Source organism: Malaya genurostris, chromosome 3, assembly GCF_030247185.1.
Source record: "Malaya genurostris strain Urasoe2022 chromosome 3, Malgen_1.1, whole genome shotgun sequence".
NCBI lineage: Eukaryota > Metazoa > Arthropoda > Insecta > Diptera > Culicidae > Malaya > Malaya genurostris.
Genome location: NC_080572.1, coordinates 215,317,846 through 215,331,649, shown reverse-complemented (window position 1 = coordinate 215,331,649; position 13,804 = coordinate 215,317,846).

The window sequence follows — 13,804 nt, the reverse complement described above, 5'->3', positions numbered from 1 at the left end:
AAAATCAGCAAATCAACTAAATTTTTCGCGAAAATGCTGATTTCGGTCGTTCCGTGCATGCAAATAACTTTAGTCCTAGATTCAGGGAGGTGTGAACTCAATCGAGTTCCGATGACCCATTTTGTATACTGAGCAAATCGTGTTCCGAGGTCACCGTTCCATTGACCGGCCCCGTCTCAGTGCAATTTTTGCATCAATTGGTTTCAAACATTGAAGAAAGACTTTCGATCCCTTGCAAATGACAAGCAATCGACGCGTATTTAGATTATGTTTTTTTTTTTTTGTATAAATGATGAACATACTCGGATCTTACCAATGCTCCAGTTTGCATTTAATGCCTGTTACTTACCAATCGTCTTCAAACCTTTAATCTTCTGAACCAGTCAATCACATCCTTGGGGCATAGTATGATATCGAACAAATCTAAATATTTCTCCTACAGACAGAACATAATTAATAAGAACAGAGAAATTATTTATACCCAAACAGTAACTCTTATTGAAGGACGTATTTTATTTTATACGTCGAATTATATATGAAAAATGCTAATTTGTGGATAATGCAAGGAATTTTACAGGCGGTTTTTATCGAAACAAGTTGACAAAAAAACTGGATAAATTAAGATGATGAAGGTTACAAACACCGAACTGCTAGTATCTGTTGATCTGTTGATACGAAAGATGAGGAGGTTTTATGCCTGCTGGAGAGAGAGATTGCCAAATTTCATCTCCATCGGGCTGTTCCCTGCTCCCAAAACTAAACAAAATAACTAAAATAAACAAAATAAACAAAATCTGTATCTCTTACTAACTCTTGACATTAGTGGCTAGATAGTAAAGTTTTTACAGTGGAATTACGTGGAATTTATTTTATTTAAAAGTGATAAAATTAAATGGTTTAATTACTTATCAGCAATAGGACGTCAAACCAAAACATGATAACTACATACGAACTATTTCGCACCCTCTCATTCTTCTACTAACACAGGAGGCGATAGCACCCAGTCGACGCCGTTCTATGGATCAAATGTCATCATTGACACACGGGGAGGCATGGAATAGGAATTTGTGAGCACTTAGTTATCTCACCTTGTGGCAGTCATTTAAAAAGTTATGCCAGTGTATGACCAAACACAATTTTTTGTTCTTATTCAATATTCAAAGAAAAGTTTTTTGAAGAATCCCTTCCTAATATTTATGTAAATATGAGTTATATGAGATAGATCATAACACCTCTAGGTGGATTAAAACAGGTTTTCTTAATAAGAAGTCAGGAACGAAAATTTCACATGAATATTTGTTTGAATTGTCTCAATTTGCAAAATGGTTCGAAATTCCCCTCGATTTTTCAAAATGACAAAATAGAATATATTTTTATTTTGCTTGGAACTTTGCAATATATTAAAATCTTAAAATTCGGTGAATCCTAAAACATGGCATGTTTCGTCGAGTGTAATCCTCATATCTTCGATTGTGAAAAATTACATAATTCGAATGAGTAATCAGCCAGACTCAATATGTGGTTCGAAATTACCCATTTTCCTCTACATAAAACTCAACACTGCCAAAATTCACTAACAAACTTGATCAGCTTTGCCCAACATCAACAGCAAATTCCACAGTTGCATTAAACAAATGGCTCCTATTATGTTTGAATCTAGCTCTTGCACGGAACGACCGAAATCAGCATTTTCGCGAAAAATTTAGTTGATTTGCTGATTTTAGTTAGTTATTTTTTGAGACAACTAAAAAAATCTTACTTTTGCTGATTTAGATTTTTTATTCTCATTCCCTTAATAATAATAAAATATTTGTTGAAATGACTATTTTTTTTAGTTGAATTCACAAAATAAACGTACTGTCATTTCTTAGCTAAGGCACACTTCATATCCAGTCAACTAATTTTTTAGTTGAATTAAAGAAATATAATGTTGTTTTCAACCAATATGAATGGTTGAATTGGCTTCTGCAATCTGCAGCTATATGGCGCCCTGTCACCGAAACGGTAACACCTTAATGACTACTAGCCACTAGATGGCACACTACTGCCGAAAAATATTCAGACGCGGTTGTCTTTTCTATATTGGCAGGTATAAATACGATGTTGTGTTGGAGAAAAAGACATAAACGAAACGTAAACATCTTTTTGAATTTTTTTTCTTCTAAATCACTGTTTCTTCATTCTCACTGAAAACTTTGAGCACTCGGAAAACAAAAACCGAATACAAATAGTACACCGGACGGCGCAGCTCGGAAGGTTTGAAGATACAAAAAAACTTCATCACAATTAGAGTGAAACATTCGAAATTCACTTCACTGTTCCGCGTAAAAACATTATTACGCACAATCGCTTCAAGTGCGCACAAATTCTGAATGAATACGATTTCCACTAACAGTTTACGACATTTTTACATATCGGTTTAGAAATTTAAATAAAGATATATCGAACACATGCGAAAAACATCAAAACAATGTTCAAGCAGTTTCAATAAGACTGTCCTTTTTAGCTTTTTAATGGATTGTTTTGCTTTGACACTTCTCATGAGTTTTTGGCTAATAAACTTGTTAATAATACCCATTTCAGTTTTGGTTTTTTGTGCTGTCCTTCAGTAATGATGGTGATAGATAAATAGAAACAAATTTTCTGATTTTAATAACAAAATTAGTTGTCAATGAGAATTTCGTGTTGGATTGAAATATTGCTGGTTTGAGTCCAGGATATTCACCAACTAAACACATTCTCTAAAACTAAGAGTTTTTTCAGCAAAGTAAATTCTCAATTTTAACTAATTTTATAGTTATTTTGGAAATTTTGTTGTTAAAATCAACTAATTCAAAAACAGTAATACGAATTAGGCGCAGAGCTAATTTCGGTCGTTCCGTGTGTATAAACAAAACACATGGAAACATCTTAAACACATACTGGCATAACATTTTAAATTTTTAATTGTCATGACCAAGTTAGTACTTCGGCTTTGCATTTTCGCTCTAAATGTTTTATGGTTTAAAATGTGAAACACATCTTACTTGTTGTTCCGGAACCGGAAGTGATATCCGAAAAAATGTCAAATACACACTATTTTTATAGGCGTTGATTTTGTTGACCCTATTACTTAAGTCTAAGTTTGTGAAAATCGACCCAGCATTTTCTGAGAAAATTAAGAAAATTCCGTTTATAAGTTTTCAACCACTATTTCTGGTACTTCCGAAACTGGGATCTTGGAACCAGTAATGCTAAAATTGGTTCGTTTGGTCTGCAACTAGCATAATATATAAATTAAAACATATTTGAACTAAAATGAGAAAAAATTTACGTTTTGCCTTTCTCATATAGAAAGGTTATGCAATCACTTGAAAAACCGACTAGTAAAAATTGGACCGGAGGGGCATGTGTCATATATGCGCAATGTCTGTGTGTGTATATATATATGTATGTGTGTGTAATCTCACTAGGTTTTCTCAAAGATGGCTCAACCGATTTTGACAAACTTAGATTCAAATGAAAGGTCTCATGGTCCCATACGGAATTCCTGAATTTCATCCGGATCCGACTTCCGGTTCCGTAGTTATAGGGTAAAGTGTGTTCAATATTGTACACCGTCACTTAAACCGGCGAAACAAAACACGTAAAAAATTTTCTAAACTGGTCTCAAAACTACACCAATCGATAGTTATTATCGGTAGGCAACTTAAAAAGTTGATTCCGGTTATTCTGGTTCCCGGTCTCCGGTTCCGAAAGCACCTGAGTCATAGGGTAAACTGTGTTGAATATTGTCAGTAGGATCCATAGTACTAGCCATGCAATGATTATGTACACTAATAATCGGCTGCGAAGTCTGTTGAAACAGAAAGGCTTCCACAAAAAGAATGTAATGCCTAGACTTTGTGTTGAATATTGTACACCGTCACTTAAACTGGCGGAAGAAAAACCGTAAAAAAGTTTGTAAACTGGACTCAAAACCGTTAGTCCCAATCTTAGGGTCAAACGAAAGGTCTTATGGTCCTACCAAAAATTACTGCATATTTTCGGATACAACAAACATTTAAATCGTCATTTAGAGTGCGATGGCAAAATTGAAGAAAATCTTCAAAATTTGAATAAAAACTAGTAGAGTTTGTACGTGATGTTAGTTTTTGGCCGTACGAACCGACTTCGATTTAAACGGTTCTCGGGTTCCGGTGCCGGATGTGCATATAATAGTGAACCCACTTCGTTTTCTTAAGGATGACCTACGCGAGCAAAGCACTGTTTCATTCTGTATGTTATACTAGTTAATGCACAAACAATTTCTTGGTTTCTTAAAAAAACCAAGAGAAAAATTTTGAATAGAATTTGGAGCCACAAAAATAACTTGATTGTAGTAGAGAGTACCTGCTTCCCCAGTCGGATACAAAATCTTATTATTGATCAAATTATTTCTATGAAATAAGTGTCCAGAATATTATATAAAACATTTTGTATTCAAGAATAATTATATGAGCTAAAACTCTTCCATACAGAAGTAGCTATTTCTGCGATGACATCTAACGGCATCGTTAAATCCCCAAAGAAAAGATTTGACAAATTAGATTCGTAAATTAGTAGATATATAAGCTTCAAATAAGCGTTCACTAGATGCCCGCTTGGGAAAATATACTTAACGGTGGTCTTTCGTTGGTCCAATAACATACGTTGTATCGTTTGTCCAATCAACGTCCAATTAATCGTTCAACGGGAGGTCAACACGGGACCTTTGTTTGCCGATTTTGAAACAGACCATTGAACCGAGCACCATTTTTTTCGTTCAACAAATCTGGCAGACAGAGGTCCATTGCTGAGCCATTTTCAATATGAGGAGATGGAACCTAGTTTAACTAGTTTTACTGGAGAATTTAGGAAGTTTTTATCCACCTATTTTTTAAATGAACCTACCCGCAGAATATCTCTACTTTATGTTGAATAATAATATTTGTTTCTAGATGAAGATAACACCAAATTTTCACACTATTTTTGTAGGACTAAAACCAACAACAATCGTTCCTCCAAAATGATTTTTTCGTGCAGTATGCTGTTCAACAAACGCTCAACGACATTGCCGTTTCAACCTTCCGAGCGAACGGACGTGATTTGGATTTACTGCGAAAGCATTGAAAACCAGTTGTGTGTGTGTGTGTGATAAAGTGGTCGGACGATATTGTGTGATAGACAATAGTGCTTTTTCCTCTGAGATGTTTTTTTTTTCGCATTATATAATAGAACAGTGCCTTATTGCGAGCGGTCGATCGAAACGGTACCGTTAGCCGATTATTGTTTCGCCGATCAAGGCCAAGTGTGAGGATTATAAACAAGCGGCCATTGTGTGAGGATTATAAATAAGTGTGCCTTTTCCTCTCGGAGGTTTTTTGCACACCATCAAAGCGGCGATACGCCGATCGACGAAGTCCAGCTTGGTGTCCCCCGTTGGATCTTAGTTAAGTACCTTTACTTCGTTTATTTTTATTTCTTTATTTGACCATTATATTTCCCCCGAATCATTTGTTTTTGCGCGGAAGTAGTTCCGCTATGTCTAATTTAAATCCTGCCCCCACCCCGCTCCCGATGTTCAAATGGAGACTTCCCTTGTCAGTAAAAAGTCCCGCATAAAGAGCTATCCTGATGGGCTCGCACTACCGGCCGGGCCTTACGCCGTCTATTTCCGGACCAAATCAAAGGAAAAAAAAATGAATATTTTAAAAATATCGCAGGACCTGAATTCGCGATATAATACCATAAAAAGTATAGATAGAATACGGCCAGACAAGCTCAGGGTCCTGTTTACCAGCTCAAAACAGGCTAATGAGCTTGTTCAAAAGGATCCTTTTACGCTGGAGTACCGCGTCTACGTGCCAGCTCGTGAAGTCGAAATCGACGGTGTGGTCACCGATTCGAGTTTGACTTGCGAGGATATTCTTAAGTACGGGGCGGGTTGTTTTAAAGACCCCTCATTTAAGAATGTCAAGATACTGGATTGCAAGCGATTGCATTCAGTATCGATCGCCGGGGATGGAACAAAGTCTTATCCCCAATCAGACTCTTATCGTGTGACCTTCGCCGGCTCGGCATTGCCCAACTACATCCTCTTGGACCGGGTTCGTTTGCCTGTTCGTTTATTTGTACCCCGGATAATGAATTGTACCAATTGCAAACAACTGGGGCATACAGCTACCCATTGCAGCAATAAGCCACGTTGTGCTAACTGTGGGGAAGCTCATGCGGACGGCTCTTGCGGTAAGGATGCTGAAAAGTGTCTCTACTGTAAGGAGGGTCCGCATGACCTCTCTGACTGTCCCGCTTACAAACTGCGAGGAGATCGGATGAAGCGTTCCCTGAAGGAACACTCCAAGCGTTCCTTTGCCGAGATGGTTAAGAGTGCCATCCCTCCTAAACAGGCAACGAATCCATATGCCTGATAATGATTCTGACGACCCTTTGGAAGGTCCATCTTCAGCGGTCCCTCATAGCTGTAGGAAAAGAATGAATAAATCTTCTCATAAGCTACCTAGTAAGGGTTCGAAGGTGTCTTCCGAAGGGCTTCGAAAAGTTACAGCTAACGGGAATCGGGAAAAATCACCGAAGCAAAAAGCTCCTGGTCTCGGAAAACTCAATTCCGAGATGGAATTCCCACCGCTAAAAAATCCCCAAGCGTCCCTGAAAATCCACCAGAGAACCAACTAGGTGCTGGACTTATAAGGTTCTTTGATGTTGTGGACTGGATTTTTACAACTTTCAATATTTCAGACCCTATTAGAAGCATTTTAATTGCTTTCATGCCAACAGTAAAACATATTTGAAGCAGTTGACTGCAAATTGGCCCCTTCTTTCAGCGATTCTATCTTTCGATGGCTAAATCATCCACCGAGGTCACGGATCTAATCACTGTTTTACAGTGGAATTGCAGAAGTATTATCCCAAAAATAGATTCATTTAAATTTCTAGTAAACAATCTGAAATGTGACGCATTTGCATTGTGCGAAACTTGGCTAACTTCTGAAATACCCTTAAACTTTCACGATTTTAACATTATTCGTCTGGATCGAGATAATCCCTATGGAGGACTACTTTTGGGGATCAAAAAGTGCTATTCTTTCTATCGCATTAACCTCCCCTCGATACCAGGTATTGAAGTTCTCGCATGTCATGTTACAATCAAAGGTAAAGACCTTTGCATTGCTTCCATCTACATTCCCCCAAGAGCCTCGGTTGGGCATCGGTGGCTCAGTGATATCGTAGAGCTCCTTCCTGCACCGACGTTGGTTTTAGGAGACTTTAACTCACACGGTACGGGATGGGGCTGTCTTCACGATGATAACAGATCAACTATGATCCATGATATCTGCGACAACTTCAATATGACAATCTTGAATACGGGAGAAATGACAAGGATTCCTGCACCACCAGCAAGACCAAGTGCGCTGGATTTATCCCTTTGCTCGACATCGCTACGGTTGGATTGCACGTGGGAGGTAATTCCTGATCCCCACGGTAGCGATCATCTACCGATCGTAATATCAATCACCAGCGGCTCAAAACCATCGAAGACAATCAATGTTTCGTATGACCTCTCACGAAATATTGATTGGAATAGCTATGCGACCTCGATATCTGAGAAACTTGAAAGAACTCAACAACTTCCTCCGGAGGAAGAGTACACGTTTTTGGCTGGCTTGATTCTCGACACCGCGACTCAAGCTCAGACGAAACGTGTACCCGGCGCGAAAACTAACATCCGTCCTCCCAACCCGTGGTGGGACAAAGAGTGCACAAATTTAAACACGGAGAGAGCCTCCGCGTATAAAATATTCAGAAAAAATGGAACACCTGATAATTACCGGAATTACGCGGCGTTAGACGTTAAAACTAAGAACTTGATTAGAGCCAAGAAACGCGGTTACTGGCGTCGGTTTATAGACGGCTTAACGAAAGAAACATCTATGAGTACTCTTTGGAACACAGCCCGACGAATGCGCAATCATAACACCACGAATGAAAGCGAGGAATATTCCAACCGCTGGATATTCGATTTCGCTAAAAAAGTATGCCCAGACTCTGTTCCGGAACAGAAGATCACCCGCGCCGCGACACCAAATACAAACGAAACACCGTTTTCGATGGTAGAGCTCTCACTTGCACTCTTGTCATGTAACAATAAAGCCCCGGGATTAGACAGATTATAATTCAACTTGTTGAAAAATCTGCCAGACCCCGCCAAAAGGCGCTTGTTGAGTTTATTCAATAAGTTCCTTGAGGACAACATTGTTCCACATAACTGGAGACAAGTGAAAGTGATCGCCATTCAAAAACCAGCAAAATCAGCCTCCGATCACAATTCGTATCGGCCGATTGCTATGCTTTCCTGTATCCGGAAATTGTTCGAAAAAATGATTCTCTTCCGTCTAGACAATTGGGTCGAAACTAATGGCTTACTTTCAGATACACAATTTGGTTTCCGCAGGGGTAAAGGAACGAACGATTGTCTTGCGTTGCTCTCAACAGAAATTCAAATGGCATTTGCTCGTAAAGAACAAATGGCGTCAGTTTTCCTAGACATTAAAGGGGCTTTTGACTCAGTTTCTATAAATATCCTATCTGAGAAGCTGCATCAGCATGGTCTTTCGCCAGTTTTGAACAACTTTTTACATAATCTATTGTCTGAGAAACACATGTATTTCGCGCATGGTGATTTGTCGACAATACGATTCAGTTACATGGGTCTTCCTCAGGGCTCATGCTTAAGCCCCCTTATATACAATTTTTACGTAAAATACATCGATAAATGTATCAACACATATTGCACGCTAAGACAACTTGCCGACGACAGCGTTGTGTCTATTATAGGACCCAAAGCTGGCGATCTGCAAGGGCCGTTACAAGATACTCTTGTCAACTTATCCACATGGGCTCTTCAAATGGGTATCGAATTCTCTACGGAGAAAACTGAGCTGGTTGTATTTTCGAGAAAGCGAGAACCAGCACAATTACAGCTTCAACTAGGGGGTGAAACCATAGCTCAGGTCTTCACATTTAAATATCTCGGGGTCTGGTTCGACTCCAAAGGCACCTGGGGATGTCACATTAGGTATCTGAAAAGAAAATGCCAACAAAGAATCAACTTTCTTCGTACAATAACCGGGTCGTGGTGGGGTGCCCATCCAGGAGACCTGATCAGGCTGTACCAAACAACGATATTGTCCGTGATGGAATACGGATGCTTTTGCTTCCGATCCGCGGCGAACACTCATTTCATCATGCTGGAAAGAATTCAGTATCGTTGTTTGCGTATTGCCTTGGGTTGCATGCAATCGACTCATACGATGAGCCTCGAAGTGCTGGCGGGTGTTCTCCCATTGAAAAACCGGTTCTGGGATCTCTCATATCGTTTGCTCATTCGATGCGACATTTTGAATCCTCTGGTGATTGAAAATTTCGAAAGGTTAGTTGAGCTTAATTCTCAAACCCGTTTTATGTCCTTGTATTTTGATTACATGGCTCAGAATATTAATCCTTCTTCGTTTGTTTCCAACCGTGCTCATTTCTTGGATACTTCTGATTCTACTGTGTTTTTCGACACATCCATGAGAGAAGAAATTCGTGGAATTCCGGCTCACGTGCGCCCTCAAGTGGCCCCAAATATTTTTTATAATAAATTTAGAACAGTCAACTGTGAAAAGGTGTTTTACACTGACGGATCAAACATTAACAAGTCCACAGGCTTCGGCATCTTCATTCAAAACATCACCGCTTCTTACAAACTCAGTGATCCGGCTTCAGTTTACGTCGCAGAATTAGCTGCTATTCAGTACACCCTCGAGATCATTGAAACCTTGCCCAAAGACCATTACTTCATTGTCACGGACAGTCTAAGCTCAATAGAAGCTCTCCGAACAATGAAGCCAGGAAAGTATCCCCCGAATTCCCTGGGGAAAATACGGGAACATTTGAGTACTTTATCTGAACGGTCTTATTTAATATCGTTAGTCTGGGTCCCTTCGCATTGTTCCATTCAGGGCAATGAAAAGGCTGACTCATTGGCTAAGGTTGGCGCATTAGAAGGTGATATTTATGAAAGACCAATCTGCTTCAATGAATTTTTCAGTATCTCTCGTCAGAAAACTCTCGAAAGTTGGCAAACTTCATGGAGCAATGACGAACTAGGACGATGGCTACACTCCATTATCCCTAAGGTATCGACGAAACATTGGTTCAAGGGGATGAACGTGAGTCGTGATTTCATTCGCGTTATATCACGACTCATGTCAAATCACTATACATTCAACGCACATCTCCGGCGTATCGGGATCGTGGAGAACGGGCTCTGCACCTGTGGCGACGGTTATCAGGACATCGAGCATGTCGTGTGGTCGTGCGTAGAGTATCGCGACGCCAGGTCGAAGCTACTGGAATCCCTCAGGGCCCGAGGTAGACCGCCTGAGGTTCCGGTTCGGGATGTGTTGGCGAGTCGGGATAGTTCATATATGCTTCTCATATACCAGTTTCTCAAACACATTAATATACAAGTGTAATCTGTTACATCTGGCTTAGAAAGTTCCTCCTATTTATCGACGTTGTTTCAACTGTGGCTAAGAATTATTTCTCAACTGCAGGTTCGACACTAACTTCCGCCGATTATTCCGATTCCTCATCTGTCCACCATCTTCATCGGAACTAACAAGATCTTTTTGCTGTCACTAACCTTCGCTTCCCCCCTCTCCGTCTCTTCACCATCTCGATGTCAACTGATTAGATCTCTGTCGTTTTAGTCATTTCATTCCCATATCCCCTTTTTACTCCGTTTTCCGCAATATTTACTTCGCTATATTTTTTTTTCATTTTCTTCTGTAACAACACCATCATCGCCCACGGAAACTTATCAACAGCATGCGGGCCACCCGCCGGGTATTCGTAACCTGGGGGTGTTTCCCGCGGACCCACACGGACCGAAGAATGCGGCCAACATGAATATTCACCAACGCCATATGGAAGACTCTCATGAAATATTCAATTCACCGGCCGATCACCACATGAAGGCTGGATCTGCCAAAGTCAACCACTGCGACCCAAATATGACATTACTTAATGATACAACCCTAGTTTTAAGTTAGTCGTAAATTTTAAATTAGTAAAAGCCCTTGGCATCTTAGAGCTTAAGCAGTGTGCCTTAAACATTATATTCTTTAATAAAAAAAAACGCTCAACGACCAACAAAATATAATCGCACTTAGCAAGCGAGCTTGACATATAGCGTGCCTATAACCATAGTTGCAACATTTCATCCGTAATGTTGGCCACAATTCAAAACGTTTAATGCGTTATGTTGGGAGTTTTGTTAGCTTTACATTGTGTTTGATAGATCGTTTGCTCGTTTGGAACAAAGCTGTTATTCCAAACAAACAGCTGTCGTCAGCTATGGTTATAGGCACTCTACAGACATAGTCATTTCAGTCCTTTACCATCTATAAACGTCTAACGTCGTCGTTGCTGAATAGAATTTCGCCTACTTTGAAGAAGTCAAACAATGAGTCGATTCTTTAACTGAATAAAAAACGGCGGATTTTTTATTATTTTGGCGAAGAACACAAATTGTCAAAAAGATGACAAAATGTATACACTCAAATAAAAATTCACGTTTGATTCACTTGAAAAATCACGTAAACTGGTTTCAAATGTCAAATTGAATATTTTAAGTGACGAAAATGAATGTTATACGAACATCCCCTAAAATGAATAGAGTCATCACATAAGGTTTACGTGAATTGACCAAACGTCAAACAATCTACGTGAATTTCCAGTGTGAAAAACTCGATTTTGAAAATGGCGAACAGTGGCCCTCAAAGTGTGAGTAGTGTAAATATTTGCGAGAAATGTTATTTAATTGCATTTTTTTACTACATCGATCGATTCATTCCAGTATGAAAATTTCCATGTGTTCGACTGGACCGAGTGCCTGCGTGGGTCCGGAAGTGTGCCCGCTCCTGCCGAATGCTTCAAACAGACCGTTGGTCCACCGAACAACGAGTTCAAAATCGGTATGAAACTAGAGACACTGGACCCAAGTAATGGGACCTCAACCTGCATCGGTAGTGTTGTGGGAGTTCTCGGATCTCGACTTCGGCTTCGGTTGGATGGAAGTGACAACATAACGATTTCTGGAGGCTTGTCGATTAGAGATCTCACGACGTTATTAGTTGCTTTTTATTTAAATTTTGCTTTTTATTTTTATTTAAAATTCTATGCTTATTTTCTAGAATAAATGTTTGATTTTCCATGGCATTTTTCATTTTGTAGATTTATATAAAAATCTGAAATCTCCCTTTTGACTTCAACCAATATATAAAATGGTGATTCTTTGGTATCTAAACTTGATATGAACTGATAGATAAATGTGATATGAGCAGTACATTACATTTTATCTATGAAACACGTAACTTTTACTGGGTTATGCATTAAACAGCTTTTAAATGCCAGTCTATTGAAACCTACGTGAAAAGTAGGGTGGAAAATATTCACATAACTTTTCACGTAACTATAACATGATTATTATTTTGAGTGTAGCTAGCAATGTCCAACACTTTGAATAAACAAACTTGAGCTACGTTTTACGCAACAATGAGTAAAGAAGAGCAGTTCGTTTTTTAAAGAATGAATATGTGAAAAGCAACTTCCTTGAGAATGACAAAAATGAACGAAATATAATACGTTTCAGAAGAGCACTCGCGTTCGTGTTTGTGCATCCTGCGGCAGGATATTTTTTGATCTAAAGAATCTCGCCCAAAATATGACGAGCGCGCTCAGTACTAATTCATATGACATCTGCTAGCTCACTTACCTTCACTTTTCGGTCGACCAACATCATTTCATCTTAGTTTTTCCACATTGCCCTGTATAACCTTTCTTTTTTTAATATTTCTCACAACTGGAAACCTGGAAACATTTTTGTTTCATTTCTTATATAGTTTATGACAATGCATATCTAACAAGATTGACTAAATTTGGTTTTTTAGTCACGGAGACATTGATATTGTCATGAATACGACTTACTTTACTATGGGGCGCCTTGTAAAAATTTACCATGTACAAGAATGGATAGAACCTAATCGTGAATATCTCTTGTTGTACTTAACCCAGCAACATATTTCTTTCTCCATGCTATCGGAAATATGATCAGCAAATAATGATAAAATGTTCAGTAGTATGAAATATTCACAAATAACTTATAATAAAAGTTTTCTAAAATGTTTGCTTTAAATAATTATTAAAGAGAAAAACTCATGACGCTTGTTTGTCTTTCTCGTGCTCGGACGACGGTTTTGGTGCAGAGAGCGACATTGCATTCTGGGTAGGTAAGAAATTTAAAAGGTTCGTTCATTCTAGCCGTTGACTTTAAATATCAGTAAATTATTCAGTTAAGAACTGGTTTGATAATTTCTTCAATTGAAATTATTGTAATTCGTACCGTGTGTACTCCTGAAAGCGAACAATTTTTGACTCTATTTTGCCCTGTTTTATTAATTTGTGTGTTAAAATAAGTTTGTCGTGAATTCATCGTACTTTAGTATTGGTGCACCGTTACAATTCTGAAAGTAATGAAATGAAACCTTGCACAATTCACACAATATATCAACTAATGGGAACGACTTTAGGTATTCAGAAGAGTGAAGGTGTTACTTATATTCGAATTCACGTCATCCAGTTATGTCTCTGACATTACCCACTCATTTATTGTGTAGCTGACATTTTCTATCCTATCGCAATAGTTGACATTTCGAGCGCAGTACCATAAATCGGAAAG